General features: G+C 41.8%; 1 long non-coding RNA gene across 1 annotated transcript; it reads left to right on the forward strand.

The window, feature by feature from the left end:
- Nucleotides 1-8,622: 8,622 nt before the first annotated feature.
- LOC309692326 lies at nucleotides 8,623-12,093 on the forward strand. The gene is made up of 3 exons (XR_014272279.1): nucleotides 8,623-8,709; nucleotides 11,712-11,804; nucleotides 12,015-12,093. It is a non-coding gene; the product is annotated as an uncharacterized lncRNA (long non-coding RNA).
- The last annotated feature ends 7,829 nt before the right edge of the window (nucleotides 12,094-19,922 follow it).

A 19,922-nucleotide genomic window follows, 5' to 3' on the forward strand; every position in this document is an offset into this window, starting at 1 on the left:
AATTTGTTTGATGATCTGAAACGTGATTGTGAGAAATATGTAAAAACCTAAGAAATCAGGAAGGGGGGAAATACTTTACACTGTACAACTGTGCATACTTTAATGAGCAGATCAGCTGAAAATGTAGAAAAATTTAAGGAATGGAAAATAATTTCCACATATTCCAGATATTTGTTAGGGACAATGGTGAGCCATATCATTTCTTTAATGTTTGGGATTGTTTCATTGTGGGACAAAGAGGGGTGGGGGTGTACAGGGTTTTTTGGGTTTTTTTTTCGTTCCATCTATTTCTAAATTCAATACAATAAATTAATAAATTCAAGACTCCCCAACACAATAGGTGCAGTTTTAGCATAAATTTTGAATTAATTAAGATAGAAATTGGTTTTCAAAAACCTTTCTGAGCATAGGCAGTCAGCTTGGCTGTATGCTATGCAGCTTTTAGGTGCAACTATTCTGCAGGATTCATTATCACCAACAGAGGGCAACCTTTGTAAACCCATATCTCAGATTCAGCTCTTGAGCCTTGCAGACTGGTCTAAGACACTGTGCTTTAGATCTTTTATTTCCTCAAGTCCAGAACATGTGTCTGTAGTTGGAAATGTGACTTAATCCACTACTAAGACGTTCTACCTCTTTTCACAAAACTGCAAGAATCCTTTCTATGGTTTTAAAGCTTTACATCAACCAGCATCAGAATTTAGTGACTATTTTATATTCAAACTAAGTGGTTATGTACAACAACTCTTTGAGTGACATATTTAATGCTACCTTTTCCAATTAAATGTGAGGGATTAATATGCCATTTATGCTAGAAGATGTTAAAAAGGGGGGCTGCACCCCAGTTTTTTCCCATAGCCTCTCTATGGGAAAGCAGCTGACATCACTGCCCATGTTGGTTTTGCTCTGTGTGCTCAAAGCATGCACAGGACGCCTGGTTTGTGTGCTCTTCTTCACTTTCCTCTGCTTTGCTCTCACTCTTCACACCGCTTCGCCGGCCTCTTGTGCACAGGATGATGTCATGGGTACCGTGTGTCTACGGCGATTGAATGTGACATGCTTTATCTTTGTGCAGGCTACGGTCACAAGGAAGGCAGTCAGTGTGAACGCATCTTCCCCTGCCGAAAGGGTCAGTGACAGCTCCGCACAACAGACCCTGCTTTCACACAAGCTATTTTAGGAAGCATCCGAGAGCAAGGGGTCCGATCACACGTCAATTTGGATATGGCGATATCAAAATCACAGAAAAGCCGGGAGATATTTAGAGTCTGTTGTGCTGCTAAAATACCAGCCCAGAAAATTCTGCCACCAATTGAGTGGCCTAAATTATTTCAGCCCATTTATTTTCGGATAAGATCCAGTACAAGCTGATGACCCACATTATTAGCAGTGTTTTGGAATGCTTTCCTCTGGTGTTATTTGTTTATTTGTTGAATATTTTTGTTGCATTCAGTTATTCGTAGCTAAACGGGTACCTATTATGCTCATATCGACTCTATATTTTTCTATATAGCCGTATACTTGCTTGTAGCAAGTATACGGCTAATGTCAGTCCCAATCCTGGATAAATCAGGAGGAAGGGTGTTTGCCATAAAATGAAAAATGAAGGCAGGTGTGTAGAGGTGAGACTAGGGACTTTAAATACAGGGGAAATGGCTGGTAAGTGGAAAGAGAGCTGGCTGATATGATGGAGATGGCAAAGATAGAGTAGAGAGATGAAGTTGAGACAGTTGGGATTTGCAGAGGTGAGATTGTGGTTAAAGGGAACAAAGGATGGCAAAAGGCAGGAGGAAAAGACGAAGAATATAGAGAGGATTCATGGATGTAGTGAAGGAGCGTGTGCAGAGGGCTGGTATGTCAAAGGAGAATGCTGGGGATAGGATGAGATTGATGGAGATGATTATTTGTGGGGAACCCTAAAGGGAGCAGCTCAAAGAAGAAGAGCGTTGTTGAGGCATTATAATTCAAAACTCATATATTCTATTTACACTGACGATAAGTGTTAGTTCACAAAGAAGTTGAATTTTACTTTAAAATGATTACATTTTATGAGGAACATTCTGACTATAATGAGCAAGCTGCAAAAAACCCCAAAAACAAATCTGCATCAAGGCAAATAAATGTCCCATCTGCATCTGCTAAACTTGCCTTTGATTACAAACTACAACGAGCAAGAAAGGAAACAGAGCCAGACAGAAGTCCTGAATTCACACAGAACACAAATATCAGGGAAAAACCAAATGGCTGCACAAGATTGCTAATAAAAAAACATTCATCCATCCATCCATCCATTGACCAGCAGAAAGATGTAATCTCTCCAATGTGTCCTGCCCTGGGGCCTCCTTCTAGTGGGACATAGCTGAAACACCTCACCCAGGAAGCGACCAGGAGTCACACTTGCCAGATGTTCGAAACAACTTAACTCCTTTTGATTTGGAGGAGTAGCGGCTCTACTGAACTCCTCACCCCATCTCTACACGTAGAAATTCTGTCCGCAGAAACCATCAAAGGAATCTGTGACAAATGTGACCAACACGCACTGTGAATGAGCCAAACTTATTGCCACCAATGAAAAGCAGGCTCCTGCAGCAGTTGCACAGAGACAGATGGCTTGTAGCAATGGCGAGCACCACATAATCCTAAAGGACATCCCAAAGGTATCTCAGAGGGATGCGATTGAATGCCTTCTACAAGTCCACAAACCACACGAAGAGTGGTTGGACAAACTCCCACACATCCTCAAATATCCTTGAAGGGATCAAAAGCTGGTCCAGTGTTCCTCAACCAGGACAAAAACCACATTGTTTCTGATGTAACCAGGTTCGAATAACGGACAAACTTTCCTCTCCAGTGCCTAACATAGGCCTTCCCAAGGAGGTCGAAGAGTGTAATAGTAAAACAGAATACGATTTTTTTCAATGGCAAAGAGGAAGCCAAGCACAAATTATCTTTTATTGGTTAGATGGCCTGAGGCACTAGACATATTTGTCACTATCATCTTTCTATCTGTAAGACAGACAGAAGAAAGACACAGAACAAAATGCTGGCACAGTAAAATAAAGTTCAATCGCTTTCACATATGTAAAGGTTTATTTTGAAATGACTCATTCTTATTCCCTGTTTTGTCCGAGTCGAATTTCCAAAGAAGTGAAATGGGCTTAGAAAAACAGCAAACTTTAGCAGATAGGCAGGCAGATATAGGACTTCAAGCTGTTCGTATGGTTAATCATCAGGTAGTGGTAGTTTGATTCATGTTCACAGCCTTTAGTTAAGGCACCTTTTGGTGCAGACTGATGTTTTACAGGCATACATCTTGCGGTTTGAAGCTGTGTCTCAACAAAACAAGAATGCACAAAAATCCACTGCTGTGGCCTGTTTGTTTCTGTTTCAAGTTAGGTTTAATACTCATCGCTTTCTCATTTTTAGATCAAAAGTTAGTTAGCACGTGTGGAAAACTGCAAACAGGCATCTCTCAGATGTGTCTCTTTGTGGTTAGAGGGGGAAAAAAGAGCACAAACGGCAGATCATACTCATTTAAGTCACACGCCAACACTTATAAGTACTTTTATATAGTGATTTTAGAAGTTAACCCTGTCTGTGTCTGCATCCAGAGAACAGAAATGGGACAGGTTAGAGCCGGTGCTTGCTGTGAAGGTGTCGGGACCTGCCTGATGCCTCCTGTAAATCTCTGCAGTCATCACCTGTTGTCCCTCTGACTCTCTGACCGCTCTCGTTTCACACTGCCAGCTCATCTTTCCCCGTGTCCCTCCTTCCTCTTTTCTCTGTGAGGAGCAGAGTGACAGCGTGGAGAACACAGCGGCTCTTTTCATGACAGCAGCTGTCAGTCTATTCTATCGATAACACTGGCTGACAGACAACCTTCTTCAGCCCTGTTTTTATTCCCCCTCTGGGAATCTCTAACACTGACAACAGCAGCCGTGCTAATGCAGATTCTCATTTCTCTACACAACTTGCACATCTCCTGCATTTTGTAGGACTAATAATAACAATATTTTAAAATGGCTAATGAGTGAATATGTGACTTTTCCAGGGTTTAGCTACCATGAAAAGTGTCTTTTGATGGAATACTCGACTGATCCAGGCGTTGCCAGATCTAATTTAGGTCCACCTGAGGGTGCACTGAGTGGCATGCAATCCCAGAGACGAGATGTCTGGGGTGGGGAAGGATTAGAGGAGACTCCCCCTGGCTAGCTGCAGTCCTGGACTATCTGAAAGGCTCTCCTGTACACATGGGGTTGATTGTACAGCTGGTTTTCTGATATTTTTTATTCTCTCTATCATTTAGTAACCAGTGTAGCAACTTTAGATCAAACAGTTGGAGATGGTGCTCTGCACTGTTTTACGCACTCGACTTTTATGAGCTTGTTAAGACTTTGTGAGTCAATTACATCTACTTCTTATGTTTTATTGTTTTGTTTTATGCTCTTTAATTAGTTTTTGTTTGTTTATTTCTCGCAATTAATGACCGAGAAGGAATCTCTGCTGCACAAAACTCCAAACACACCCTTTACTCTTTCTCGAACTCTTTCCTCATTTCCACTGAAAACACTTGTCACGGCCTATCCCTTTGTTTGTTTAAGAGCAAATGGGAACTTAGATCCAACAAAAAAAATAAAAAACACACAAATAAGCTGTCAGAGTCTAATCGTATAATTACTGAGTGTACAGTCCCTAACAGTGTCACAAGTTGGCAGATTAAGATACTCATAAATCTTCAGTTTTTCCACCAAATAAAGCAATAATCTGGCTACGTGGTGGGTCGACCTGGCAGTTGGTTTCTCTCCAGACTTATGATAGTTTTGTATTTTGTTGATTCAGTTTGGTTTTTATTCTTTGAAAGTGTTTGGTTTTAGTTCAACTTTTATTCCTTTCTATGTTAGTTTTAGTCTTTTTAATCGTTATTGTGTGCAGAGCATGTGTCAGAGGCAAGGTTTAGGAATATCAGTACAATAAAAACACAAAACTTTTTGAAAGCAGTCGACTTAAAGACATCCAGAGTCTCAATAAAGATGTTCATTCATTTTTTCCTTTTCAGACGTCTACTTTTTATTTAAATTTTAAATTAAATGAAATTAAAATCAGCTTGTAGTTTCTAACTTAGTTTTAGCCAACTATAATAACCTTGTTTCTCTCTCTCAGTTCTTCTGGACCTTTCCAATGGGTTTTCCTCTTCACTGGCAGTTACAGCATAATTGACTTGTAGCCAGCCTCGAGCAAATAGGACATGTGCTGAGCTCCGTTCTCACGCAAAAGTCATCCACTTTGTTAAAATCTTTTATCTCGAAAAATGGATCATCCATCAGTAATTCACCTCCCCTGTTCTAACCCCGTTCAACCCGTTGGTTGTGTAATAGGCTCTACCTTGTGAGTCAGTGATGGTGAGGGGAAACACTTTGTCTGGAAAGAGGGTCACCGCCTGCGAGTAGAAATCAGCCTCTCGACATGCTTTGGGACAATACGCTACTGTTCGCCCTAAAAATCAAAAGATCGAAACTTTCTGACTTCATTTAAGCAGCTTAAGAGGAAGCCCACTGTTTTCCAGCTGGACTTGTTGCACCTGTTTGCACTGCATTGTGCGTTTGTACTCTGCTGTGCCCATCATATGATGGTCTTCCAGTGTGTGTGAGAACTCCTCCATCTTACTGATGCTGTTCCAAGTTATGTAACTGCACACTGTGCCACAATAACGGATTAGACCAGGTTTGAGAAGATAAGCTGCATAATAATAATAAGAAGTTGTGGCACAAGGCTGGTTTTCAGTGATTATGTTCTTATCTCAACATCACAGTTTGCAGCTCCCAGCAGTATTTCATTGGGAAAGTAGTTTAGTCTGCAGTTATCTTCTCATTTGGAGTCGTATGATTGTTTTTCTTCAGTGTGGTGATTCAGTAGTTCCTCTCAATTGTACAATTATTTGTTCATGCATTTGTTTCAGTGCTTCTAATCCTAGCCCACCTCTGTCTTTTCCCACCCTGAGCTTTTCCTCTCTAGATATCCTGTTTATGTGAAACACACAGTCGTAGAATTATTGCGGAAACCATGCACAGACTTATTTCGAGCCACATTGCCAGCTTGATTGGAGTGCCACTTTTTGAATAGTTTGCAAATATTGTCATTCTAACCTAACATCTTTCAGTGTTAGGTCTTTACAAATGCCAGGGTTTTATAAGGCAATTGCTTTTTCTTTTTAATGCAGTGGGATTTACTTTCTTTATGCATTTGCAAACGCAACAAGCACCAAGTATTTCTTTGTGTGTATGCGGCATAGGTCGGAAAAGGGTTGGACCGCTGCAACAGCTGTGGAAGGAACAGGGAAAGAGTCTGGAGGAAAAGGCGTAACTGCAGCCTGTCGACTGCTGCTTCCACTGCCCCTGCCATGGAACACAATAAAACATGTGCTGAAGACAATTTCACACTTGCTCACCCTGTAAACACATGCGCACATACATAAACACAGAGACCGTAATGATAAAGAGCATTTTCATTATGCTGACCGCTTTCTGTAAAATGCCACGCCACAGCAGAAAACAACACTTCAAATCTTGGACTGGGAGTGACCCGTGCGTTTACCTTGAAAACTAAGTGAAGGTGATGATTAAAGACTGAGCAGGTGTGGTTCATAAAATATAGAGCTTTTTGGCATTGAAGATTTGCACTGATCACACCCTGCTGTGATTTTGAATTGACACACTCAGTACCTGCTGACAGCGATTATTTCATTATCTACTCAAAGTTACACACCCTCAAGTGCTGCGTTAAAAAAATCATACATGATTGGACAAGCCAAAATCTTCTATGAGTCATCCAGTAAAATCAATTTTATACTTTCATTATTCACATGCAACGTGAAACATTTTAGGAAAAGCATCTGTACCAGTCATTCTACTGAGCAGAGAAACTTTAGAGAAACACAGCTGTTGTGACAAAGGCCACCAACAGAGCAGAGAGTGGTGAAATCTACTGTTTGTGTGCAAGGCCAGCACAATGAATTTGCACACTTTGGTTACCCTAACATCCACAGAAAAGGGGTAATTTACTTGCAAGACAAATATATTTACTTTTGATTTATTAGCAAGCTGTTCAGATTCAGAGGATTACATCCTGTGTTATCTCTCGCCAAACAATTACAGGAATCGTGTTTGTTACTTGCTGACTGTGTGAATGAAAAGTGAAAATACTGAGGATTTAAAACTGGTTCTGAGTTTGGGCGCTTTGTAATTTGCACAGTCAAACTGACCTAAAGTTATATACATTGTATTAAAATAGCACTTAAATAGTGCTAAAATACCACTTTTACTATTACTAGCTTGAGTGATCTTTAACCTTTCAGCACAGCTTTCAAACCTTCCCTGGAGACCGCTCCTAGAAGGTGGGTCCAGCCAGGAGGAAACTGGGGTGAAATGTCAGGGCTTGCTGATGCAGAAGCAAAGGTCACTGAGGAAATGGATAGCGTGGTGACCTCTGACACCGTAGCCACTAAGTTGCAGACTCCAAGTCTTTAACTGCCAATCCAGTTAACATTACTCACCACATCTAGTTTATTGCATCTTCATCTACAATTTAAACGTACTCAATAAACTTCTGGAGAAATGCTTTGTCTTTCATTTTGTAATGTTCTGTCCGCTGTGTTGTGTTGTAGCATATAGAAATTACATTTCTTTTATTCTTTCCTTCTTTAATAACATCAATTTTTCATTTAAGAGTTGCCCCACCAGTAAGTAAACCAACCATAATGACAATGACATTTTCCACTGTGCTTACACTGGTTTAAAAGGCACGAATCTCTATTATAAGAGAGGCCTGCACAATAGTAGTGCTTAATGGGCTCACCTTAATGCAAACCTTATTAATATTATGCTTTACATCTGTGTTTTTCCACATCAAAATAAAGTATAGCATGTATATCTGCCATTGCTTTCTTGGACCTGTCCCCTGCTTATCCCACTCCCCTGGCCAAGACCCTCATGCCCCATGTATCAAGCCTTAAATCCAATCCACGTCATTTTTTGGTGTTAGTTAATAAACCTTTGTTAAACCCTTTACTCTGCCTCCGCCTTGGGTTTGAATTTTGGTGTTCGGCCTCCGGCCGTTTTGTGACACCTGGGTACCTTGTGGTCATTGAAAAAACTGTTTCAAACGTGAGGCTATCTGCCTGACAGCTAAAGTTTGGAAGAAATTGTCACGCAACAGGACAATGATTCCTAGCACAGCAAAGTTACTGAAAAAGGAAACAAAAGATCAAGGTGCTGAAATGGCTTAATCAAAGCCAGACTTCAGCCTGACTGAAATGCTATAGTTGGCACTTAAGAGAATACCCACAAACCTCCATCAACTGAAGCAATGTTGTCATGAAGAGTGATAAAGTCATACATAAAAATTAAAGCTATTGCTGTAGTTGGTTCTACCTGTTACTGAATAATGGGTTGTACTGATTAGACCGGGGTAGGGAACTCCAGGCCTCGAGTGCTGGTGTCCTGCAGGTTTTAGATGTGCCCTTGATCCAACACAGCTGATTCAAATGGCTAAATTACCTCCGCAACATGTCTTGAAGTTCCCCAGAGGCCTGGGAATGAACTAATCATTTGATTCAGGTGTGTTGATGCAGGGTGATATCTAAAACCTACAGGACACCGGCCCTCAAGGCCAGGAGTTGCCTACCCCTGGATTAGACTGATTGAAAAGACAGATGTAGGTACTGTGCTGTAAATGATTGGTTTCTGAAAACTTGTTTCAGCTCACTTTCAACATATTTGCCATGACAAGATATAGTGACAGCTTTCAGCAGATTGTGTGTCAGATGTGGGATTTCCTGTTTGAATCCAAAACATTCAGTGCAGAAAGTAATGCAGATGCTTGTTTTTATTGTCTCTGTTCTCATATTGTTGTTGAGGCTGTGAAAGTTCAACACTGGAAGAGAGCCCGGCACCCACAAGGGGGGGAGTCAACAAGAAATGGGTTTTGGCTCGGAATCAGCTAATAAGTGAGCATGTTTATTCCAGATAAAGGCCATTATTTTTCTGCTCAAAGTAAGAGAAACAACCAAATAAAGTCTGAAGGATGTTGGCTGTTCCAGCAACTCAAAATGAGAATTTAATATGTCAACAACAGCTTGGAAAATCTGATAACAAATTTTGACCCAAATGCTTACTTGCTTTGAAGTGTGGCAATTTTCAGTCCAAAACAAAATAGAGAGAGACACTTAGCTTTAGGGACAATGGAGAGCGTAGCTGTTGTTATGTTTGCAGTCTGGTTGGGTGACTTTCATGTCTGGCTGTACAAGAACAGTGTGAATAAAGACTTTTAGGGTTGGGTGTCTATAACCACAGAAACAAACCATTTGCTAATCCATACAGAGTGAGAAGGGCACCAAAGGTGTGTGAATCCAGATAAAACATTCTTGTGCAGAGAAAACAGTATTTCTTAACCCTTGAAATAAATGCTAGTTATTAATAATTTTGCATGTGCCTTATATTTAATGATAGTTTTCACTATTATTGCTTGGCCTGTGGTTACTGTTGTTACACCACTATTTCTGATATGATTAATATGGAGAGAGAGAGGAAAAAAAGAAATGACGTAGTGACATAACCAGCAATTCAGACACCCAGGCTTATGTACAATGTGCGCAGGCCTGTTTTTTTTTTTTTTTTTTAGCATGACCTTAGTTTGGAGCAAATCCCCTTTGTGTGATGTACAATGCAGAAACCAACTAGCTCATAATCATCATTGCTTGGTTAAGACCTGCCCGGTGCACCTGGGAAATTGGAGTGGAGCGTGGACAACAGGATGAATGAGTGTGCATACGTCATTTAAATGTATGTGACAGTGCAATTTTTCAGCTCGATTTCCCAAATCACACAACAACAATTACAAAAAACATTACGTCACCAGTGCATTTCTTTTAAACAACAACACTGCACAACAGGCTACAGTGCCGTTAGCTTTAATGAATACCCTTAGCTTATCTGTTATTTTTATGGCATCACTGTGTTATTATATCGCCTGCAGTACTGGCAATACTCCCCCCCCCCTCCCCAAGTGCACCTGGTGGGAAAATTGGCCAAGAATTAAAGCTGAGACTCAAACACGTCATTTCGATTCCTCGTTTAAGCCTTTCCTCTATACAGCTCACTTTGATCAGAGAAAATTAAAGTCCTCCGTGTTTCTCCGTGTGAGAGCCAGTCTGACCCTGAAAAACAACACGGTGGTCGATTTCTTTTGAAGAGCACTGAAAAGGCCACTGTTTACACAGACAGCCTCTTGTGCTAAATAGGAGAATGCATGTAAAATATTTCTGAAAGGCATGAGGGCAGGACTCATCGCCATGTTGGCAAGACAAGAAGTTAATGTGGGTAACCCTTTGACCCTTTAGCGCCTAAAAAAAGCAATTAAATATTGATTTTGCATATGAGTTTTTATTTGTGTCATATTTGCTACATCTGGCTTTTTTTTTAGTTTATTCAGGTTTTTCAGGGGGGAAAAATTACATTGATGATGCAGAAATTTCAAAAATCAAAAAATTTCAAGTATGATCTTGTTTGTTATTTATTCCTATTGTCCTACTATTTATACTTTATTCTTGCACAGTTGGTGTGGAGCACCCACAGTTTCATTGTACATGTATACTGACAGTAAAGGGCTATTCTGTTCTATTCTATACACTAAGCATTAAGGGGCTAACACTGCAAACCAAAAATCTACCTGAAAACAAAAGTAATTAAATAGTGAGCTAGGCCTAAAAGCAGTCTTCCCTCAAACTACCTCTGAATGTATATCTACCTGATTTAGGCTTCTATGCCGTAACATCTGACATAACCACAAACCCCTCTGAACCCTCTGCTGTCCACGTAACCTGACATGCACCTCCTGAGAAATGGAACTATAAGTTGGGTTGACGCAGCCCACAACAACTGAATGACGTGGAGGGTTATGCCACAGGGTTAAAAGGGGTTTCCAGTGGATTTCCTGCAGAGGTCTAAATCAGGCATTAGAAGTTCTTACACTGTGTATGTTGTTTCTGCAGACACATAGAGTAGGTCAGTGATGATCAACCAGTTAGGTAGTTTAAGTATGAGGGCGTGTTTGTGAGATCTGTGAGGGCTCACCAAACTGCACTTCAAAGCAATTTCCATGTCAGTCACTGTTCAGAGAGCACACACATTAAAAGAGCCACTTCATGCCCAGATCTGTGCCCAGGCTACAGCCCTGACATGCCATATAAGTGGCACCCTCCTCTACTTTGATGCTTATATTGTCACTGTGCTCTACTGTATGGAAGTAATCAGGCGTGCTTTGTTCATGCTTGATTACAAGAAGTGGACATTATCGCTGCCATGTCTGAGATGGGACTCCTCACCGAGTTACTGGAGCTGAATGAGATCAGGCTGTGATACACAGAATTAACTGTGGGGCTCTCAATGAGGACAAAAACAGTGATGATGCCAAGACCAAGCTAAGAGGGATGTTTTACATGGACAGATTTGCTATGAGTGGAGTGTAACGTGTAGAGGCCCTGAAAAAGGCTATCTGACAACAAGCTTGAGCTCCATTCAAGTGCAATGTGAACATGGTCCAGACTTTTCTAACACAAAGAAAAAAAAAAAAGTTGTGACTGGAGCTAAGCCAAAGAGAAGAATCAAGCTGTCTCTAAATTTATTGCCTCACTCTCCTCCTCTATACCTTTTGCTCAGGCCACAGTTGGAAGACCATTAGGAAAGCACTCTAGTGAATCCCCCGGCCGAATGAGGGAGGCGTTAAATAACAGCCTTGCCATCATTGTTCACGTAAGTGTGTGTCTGTCTAGATTGCAGTGTCTCTTGTAGCTCTATGGACTCTTCAAAGCCCCCAGGCTGTTCAAAGATGAGTTGTTTCCATGTCATACTTTGGTTAAACTATATCATTAAAAAAGGTTCCTCTTTGCTACGTTTCACTGCTCTCACCATAAACAGACACAACATCTCCTGTTGATTCTTTACAATCTTTACTACCAACAGACAGGTGTGACCAGAAACAACAGGATGACAGGGTTCAACACCTCCACTCCCCACTGATTTCCTCTCACATGCCAGCTCTGGATTCAGCCACACCCAGAGAGTCCAGGGACACTATCCCCAGCGAGCCTGCTGGTGTGTAGCATACACTCTGTTTATGTCTGCTGGGTCGATATGGGCCTGCACTCAAGTTTTAACCCCTGAATACCTTCGGTGGGTTAATCGCTTTAACCACAGAGTGCTCTTCTACACAGACAGCTATAGTTAACCCCAAACAGCTTCTGATAACCTCTGAACCTAACCTGCGACCTCTAACCTTAACCTGAGGGCTCTTCAAACAAGACATTGGCCTCTAGGGATTCAACACACATATTTTAATGTATTCCTTGTTTTACCCCCCTCTGCTTTGCTTCATCCTTTTTCTATATCTTGTTTAGGCCGAGCCCGGGATAATCCTTTGAGTCTTTCTTACTTCGGAGGCCCCGCTCTGAGTTTTCACAACACAGAGGGAGGCCTCAGCGGTGTACACGTGAGCGATACATGGATCTGTTTTTCTAACCTTTTTTCTGGGGTGGGCAATACTTCTCTTGTGTACATAGCAGTGATTTACAGCTGATAACTTCAACTGATTTTCAATCATTTCTGGCATTCTCTCACTTTTTTTCAGAGGCACATACTCACTGCAGTATTTTCCCGTAAGGATGAGGACGGTGCTTCAGCCAGACACCGAAATCAAACAACAGCTAATATTCTTTGCTATTTTTAGTAGCAAATGTAATGTATCAAGGAAGTATCAAAGGCTGCTATATTGTATATGTGGAAAAACAAGTGTTCATCATTATGGAAAATGCTTTTGGATCATTTTGAATCTCCATGACACACTGCATCAACCTTTACATGCACAAGACTTGCCACCAAGGATATTCACTTTGTCATTTGTTAGAGGTGGTTCACTATTTTCTGAACAAGTAGCAGTTTTGGTTCTTTGTCATATTGAAAAATGAACGTTCATATTTCACAGCCATGCAAAAGCCAAAGCTGTCCACTCTTAAAATGAATGTGGCCCTCATGGCTTGGTATTTCCCTGTGGATCCTCAGGTTTTATGTTTACAATCCACTGCAGTGAGAAGTGTGCGAGCAGTATATAGGAATGAGTTTTATGTGGTTTGGTGTGTAAGCCGTTGTTTGTTAAAGACAGAGAGGCCTTTCTGTTGACATGTTGTTCAAGCCTTTGACTGGAGAATACGTTAAAGCGAACCACTTTCACATTTTCTAAAGCAGTGAAGTCAAGTATAGAGTGCACACAAACACAACAATACAAACTGAGCTGTTTGAATTGGGATAATATTGGAGGCAGTTCGAAAAGGGTGTGGAGGGTGTTATGTTTGAGTGAGTAACAATGGATGTTATGTAACTGCAAAAACAGTGAGTTTTCAGCAAAGAGGCCGTGCATTTCCAGATACTTACCCAATAGTAAATTTCAATGTAAAATGTTACTGTTCCACTCTTCACTCATGCTGTTTAGATTCCCCTGTACCTTCTTCAAAGCCATTAGATCTCTTTCCGCAAGTTGAGTGGCTAATGAAGGCTCAAAGATGGTGATAAGAGGTAATAGTGGGCAATAATACTAATTGGTGGTAATCGCAGTGCTTCTAAAGTGGTATATCTGTGTGAGTAAACAGAGGGCTGGTTCTTTTCAATGAGCTCAGCCAGAGTGCTCTCTCTTCCTCACAACACAGCCTAGCAACAGTCTGTCCTTCCATTTTACTGGGTTTTGACCAAATAACTCAGTTGGCCATCGCCACTGCATTGGTCACTCATCCCTTTGTTTGCTCTCTTTTCTATTGCTGCCAAACATGCCAGATCTCCATGTGTTGGAGAGGGAGAGAGGAAGGAAGGGAGAGAGAGTTTGCACGTGATTTCCAAAGAGCAGAATAACCCCATGCTGCCTGCCCATTAATCTGAATCACATTAAGTTTATTGTGTTCCTCCCCACTAATGCGTTTGAGACCGTCTTGTTTTTTTCAAGAGCACAATTAACTAAGACTGAACATGATAATGGTAGATTTTGCCAGGGTTAAAATGACCAGATGAGCCAGGCCTTCATGTCAGAGAGAACTTAATCCTATCAACAATTCTTGAAGGAATAGTTGGAAATTTTGGCAACTTGCAAGTTTTGTCCATGGGTTGCATCACGCCGATGAGTTATTAAGATATAACAGAAATTGCTAGAATTATTCTTTGTACATAGATTTCTCAGATGGGAGGTTAGTGTAATCAGCCACAAAGACAGCCCTAGCATTTATTTAATGTAATTTAAAAGAAAAAAAATGCATAAAAATGGTTGAGCCAGTCCAGTGGTCAACTTAGCAGCATGAGGCATAGTTGCTTCAGTCAGTCTGAGTGGGCAAATTTCAATGGAAAAATTCTAATTATGCCCTAGAACTGCCACAAAGGGGAGAAATTAGCAATGAAGAAAAACAATGTACTTTTTCTGGTATAACGTTTTTCTTTTTAGGATGAGGATATGGGGATAGACAGCCCGTCATCTTTAATGGCCACCAGGGGGCGACATCTGCGATAGCAAAAAAGACTTTAGTCCTTTCGAAGTCCACAGGAAAACTGCCCTCTGCCCTAAGCCCTGTAGACACTTATTGGATGAGTTAATGGGCTCAGTCGCACATTTCGGGTTATGCTGAATAAAACATTAAATACATTTTGTAAAATTTAGTCAATGTCAGGTTCAAAAACGCGAATTACTCGGTGTATGATCACTGGCTAACAACGTGTGATTAGCAAATCTTTAGCCAATGAGCATGCAGTTTCACATTGATATTGACTCCCTGGTTGTTACATAAGATTTCAAATCACCAGCATGATGAAAGCAAAAATGCTCAAACCAATGGGCGGCATCATTGTCACTGTCCAACTTTTATATTATACTTTGAAAGCAGGCTTGAGTGACAGTTTAAGGAGATGCCGTTTTTTGCACTTCCATGTCTCCTTCATCTTTTTTTTTATGTCTCTACCTTATCCCAACAGCAGCATAAGGCTAGAAACAGAAAAACGGGGGCAATAGCTAATCTACCTCTGTCTGAAACTAGGAAAATCTGCCCCCAATCTCCTCTAAATCACCTCTTAAGCCGACTTATTAAACTTTGTTTGTTTAATCTGTACAATAAATACACACACTGCTGTTTTATTATTCAAGCTCATTTCTGATTTGTTTCCTGGTGGAAGGGACCCAGAATTGCACTAATCAGGTGCACAAAGCACCTCAATTCAAGCTCACTTCAGATATCTGAGCTCTTGAACCAGTGTGTGCTCCAGACCTTGCACAGAAAGAGAATGATATCAGGGTGGGATAGAACTTATAATCTATCCGGAAAGCAACTCAGTGAGTTCCCTGAAATGATGAGCAATTTCTTTAAGCGAGAGCACAATTAGCATTCCACTCATTAAACCTCCCCCTTTTATGACGTGTGCCCCAAATGTCCAGTCACTCACACAACAGCTCCAGGCTCCAAAGGTTCCCCCCACAACACAAGAAACTGGGCCTTGGCTCAGCAGTTCTGGGGCCCAAGGGTCCCTTATTTTACTAACAACTCCGGCACTGCAGGAAAAGGCAGGACGCATTGTTATGCAACAATTTAGACAGGATGAATAGGCTTCAGTACAGGCCCAGTGAATGCCATTTGAAATGATGGGAACAGAGTAGCAGCTAGGTTAATCCCAGAGGGAGTCCCCCTGGGACCTGGCCCTCATAGCTCCTCCATGTTTTCTTTTCAGCTTTTAAATGCGTTGGTTAAATGTCTTTTAGAGACAGTGAAGAAGCAGAAAGTAGGAGGCTGGGTTGTGCGGGTTCAGCAGCAAAGCAGACTGGTTAATCCCTGCAACCCCAATACAAGATCCAGCCAAACTCTTGGGGTTCATCCTCTCCTCTCCTCCTGCATGGCCGCCCTCAGGGACCAAGCCAACAGCCCCAGTTTCTCTTAATGGGTGACATCACTGGTTGGCACAGAGAGACGGGGTGGGGGGAATAATTAGGTTTAGATAGTTGAAGTGACTGTCTGTGTGTATGTCTGTGTACATGCATGGTTTGTGCATGTGTGGTGATGTAGAAGAGAATTTGCCAGGCTTTACTCCACATCAAGCACGTACACACTACAACTGATACTCCAATGGAAACCAAAGGAAAGAATGTAGAATTTGTCTGAATGTTGGGTGGTTTTTGCAAACAAAGGCAAAGTAAAAGCTCATGCATGAACAAACAAAACACAGTGATTTAGTCTTCTAAAAATACAACAACAACTACTACTACTACTACTACTACTTCTAATAATAATAATGATAATTAGAATCAGAGCACTGTGTTTGTTGAGTTTGGAGTTAACTGTGATGGTGGTGGATGAAGAGCAGGGGGCCCTGCTTTGAAACTCACTATAGACTCCATACATGACCACCCCGGCAAAACTCATCCGTTCATTGCCCTTCATGCTATATACACAGCCTACTTAAGGCGAAGTCTTTGTTTGTCCGACGCGCTTTGTCAACCTCTATTTAGTGGCTTCTTTACGACAGACTCAGCCCTTTGAATATTAACTGTGTGATCACTCTTGCCACACAAGCAGCTGCTCGGGACCCCCTATCACTGCACCCCAACTCCCCTGCACTCTGCTGCGGGGCTTTGACCACAGCTTAGTGTATCCAGACTCTTGCGGGTATCTCATGAAACCAGTTAGGGAGAAATTTATTTTCCATTCCTTCAATGACATTTATGAAGCGCTTGACTTGTTTTATACATGAGAAGACTGTAAAGCAGCGATCAAATATAAAGGTCTTACTACATCTCGTAAAAAACAGAAAGAGGGATAAGAAGAAAAGAAGGGGAAGAAAAGGACTGATTTGTCTATGTCGCTGTATGTCACCGTGCCATTGTGAACTGTTAGTGGAGTGCGACTGTATTTCTGACTAGCGCAATGACCATAGCAGCTGAGGCAGGAAGGCAACGGAGGGTGGGAGAGTCTGTCCGAGTGTTTTTTCAGGCCAATAATCCCCTTTATTGAGTCTCAGGAAATCCTAATTGGAGTCGGAAGTGGCTCTAGTGGCCAGATGTGCAAAGACTAACAAAGTTGACCCTCCCACTCCCATATACACCCCAAGGACATCTGACCACAAGCACCTTAGTCTCCCCTTCCATTCCACTCTGCTGAGTTTAATTTAAATACACACACAGGCACATCTAAAAGCCTCGTTCTACCTAATGCTAAAAATGCAGCAAAAGTACATAGCCAGTGTGCACAATCTAACAAAGGGAATTACGGGGTTCAGTCACACCTCTTGTCTGTTAGTCAGTTCATAGCAGTTTCTGCAAAATCAGTCTACAGAGTAAAACACAGATGTGTTTGCTTTGGCAAAAAGAGGAAAACTTTAAAAAAAAGAAAGAAAGTGAAAGCTTCCACAGATCTCTCATCATTGCATGCTTTTCTTTCCCCACAAGCTTGACTCACACAGCCTCTTTTCTTTCTGTCTCCATGATGTTTGTATCATTGTCTAACGGCCTGTCTGTGAACCTTTAAAGTTACACTGTGCAGCAGTGTGTGTGTATGTGTATGTGTAAGCCTCTCTTTGTGTCTTCTGTTATTATCTATGAGTGGGGATGAATACAGTCTAAGGTCTCATGTATGAAGCAGCAATGTAGTGTAAGAGGTCATGCCTGCACACATGTGTTTATGTGAAAAATAATTAAGGAAAAGGGAGGTAGACAGTCACAATGTATGTGTGCTGTCTGTCTTTTTCTGTCTCTCCTTATCAAGAGGCCTGACCAAAGCCAGAGACTGCGGTCACTGCACGTGATCTGAGTGCAGCTGGATAACCAAGAAGGATCTAAGGAAAGCTGGGTTTGATTAGAAGTACCTCCCCAAACCAAATGGGCTCTGACCCAGGTGTGTGTATCCACGTGCAGTTTTCTCATGCACACATAGGCACGCCATGTCTGTGCACGTGTTTAGTACTCCCGCAGAGCCATAGTCACACTGACCTATTTACTTCGCCATGGAAATTGCCAGGACCCCAGGAGGGAGACCAGACTCACCAGAGGCAGAATAACACTAAGACCCCATACGGCGATATCAATAGTTTCACATGGAACAGTTTTACTGCCACTTTTGCACACTTAATAACTAGGGCATCTGGTGCATGCGTGTGTGCGTATTGATTTCTTGACATCCGGATTAATTTCTGAAGTGTGAAAAACTGCAACAGAGGTCTATAGATAGAAAGAAATCACCATTCCTAAAGTACTGTAAAGCATTTTTTGTGTTTATCTCTGTGTGTGCACCTCTCATTATTTAGGTTTAGTGTCAACACTTCATCTATAATGCATACGTGTATACAGTAGGGGAGTGGGCAGCTAAAAGCCTTCACCTTTACATAACCCCCTGAGACTTCAAAGAGAGATTAAGAGGGAGAGATGGCGAAGGACTAACACTTGCTGCATGGCTGCAACGACCCCACTAAACTAAAGGCTGAGCGACGGGGTAGTTGGCACTGGCTTCTCATGTGTTGGGCCTCATTTTTTCCACTCAGGGTAAAGCATCAGAAAGACATCAGAGAAGTATTGATGAAGAAAAACACTTCTGTTACACGCTCTTCTATGTTGCAAAGGGCTGGTTAACTTGAATGCACTGATTACTTACACAGGCTCACACACAAATCTTGCACATGAACATACGCATTGACTCACTGAAGAATAGACCAAGAGAAGCACAGGCTTCGAAGCTCACTGTTATGCAAAGAGGACCGGCTGGAAGTGGGCCTGTACACATCACACGCTGTTTTGTCTCCTTGCAATGGTGGAGAATGCAAGGGAAGCCAAGTTAACTCCTTACTATTCATTAATTGCTGTCACACTGGCTGTGTTGCATGAATCCTGTCAGAATATGTGGAATTGTGCCGGATTGTTCAGACTCTTTATGGACTATAAAGCTTCTGCCTCTCAACAGTGGCATTTCCTTGTATTCTGGGAAATACACTGTACTCTGACAAGTAGTTACTGAATAGAAAGTGAAGTTCCTGAGAGAGGTTTATTCTGGCACGGTAAACTACAACATGCTCTACTGCGCAGGCACAACAATGGACAGATCTTTGGGGTCGTAACCTCCTAATTACCACAGCCCCAGAAGCGATGAAGAGTGCCTGTCAGCGTGGCCTCTGAGAGGGGCTATCTGAGCCGGACTCAGGATAACCAGGTGACATGGGCCAGGGTGCTCCGGCACCTCAGATGAAAGGTCGGTGTTATGAGTCCACATTCAAACACCTGGGCCATTTCAGCACACCACAGGGACATCTAGCCTCTTCGCTTTCACCTATAACCTCCGTCTGTGCTTTGGGGAAGAGATACACACATAATTCCCAGGTCTGATGGACCTTTGGTCCAACTCTCAGGCTCTGATCCCCCCCCCAAAAAAAACCCCCACAAGCTTTCCCAAAGCACGATCAAGCCTTTCTGCACAATTCCCACATCAGAGGTCTTGCCCACATTAATGATTTTTCTGAAATAGACACTTATCAAGTTTTCGGCAGGGCTCCTGACATAATACAAGGTGCCGTGTGCAATCTTATGCGGACTTTGTAGACAAAGCCACTGAGGTATTAAGTCCAATAAAAGAAAGATTAAAGTGATATGTGAAGTTAAGGCTTTGAGTTATTGATTTTGTTTAAGATATTAACACCTTATTGAATCCTTTCCAAAACTGTAAGCATTTCATAAATTTATCGCCATTGCAGGATCTGTAAAATCTGAAAGTGGATTAAAGATGATCTAATAAAAACTTCAAAAAACCCTAAATCCGCCCATGGGAAAACTGGGAGGATACAATAAAGGCATATCAGTGTGGGGGGCGTGCGCCT

This window comes from Aulonocara stuartgranti, assembly GCF_965226115.1.
Source record: "Aulonocara stuartgranti genome assembly, chromosome: 2".
NCBI lineage: Eukaryota > Metazoa > Chordata > Actinopteri > Cichliformes > Cichlidae > Aulonocara > Aulonocara stuartgranti.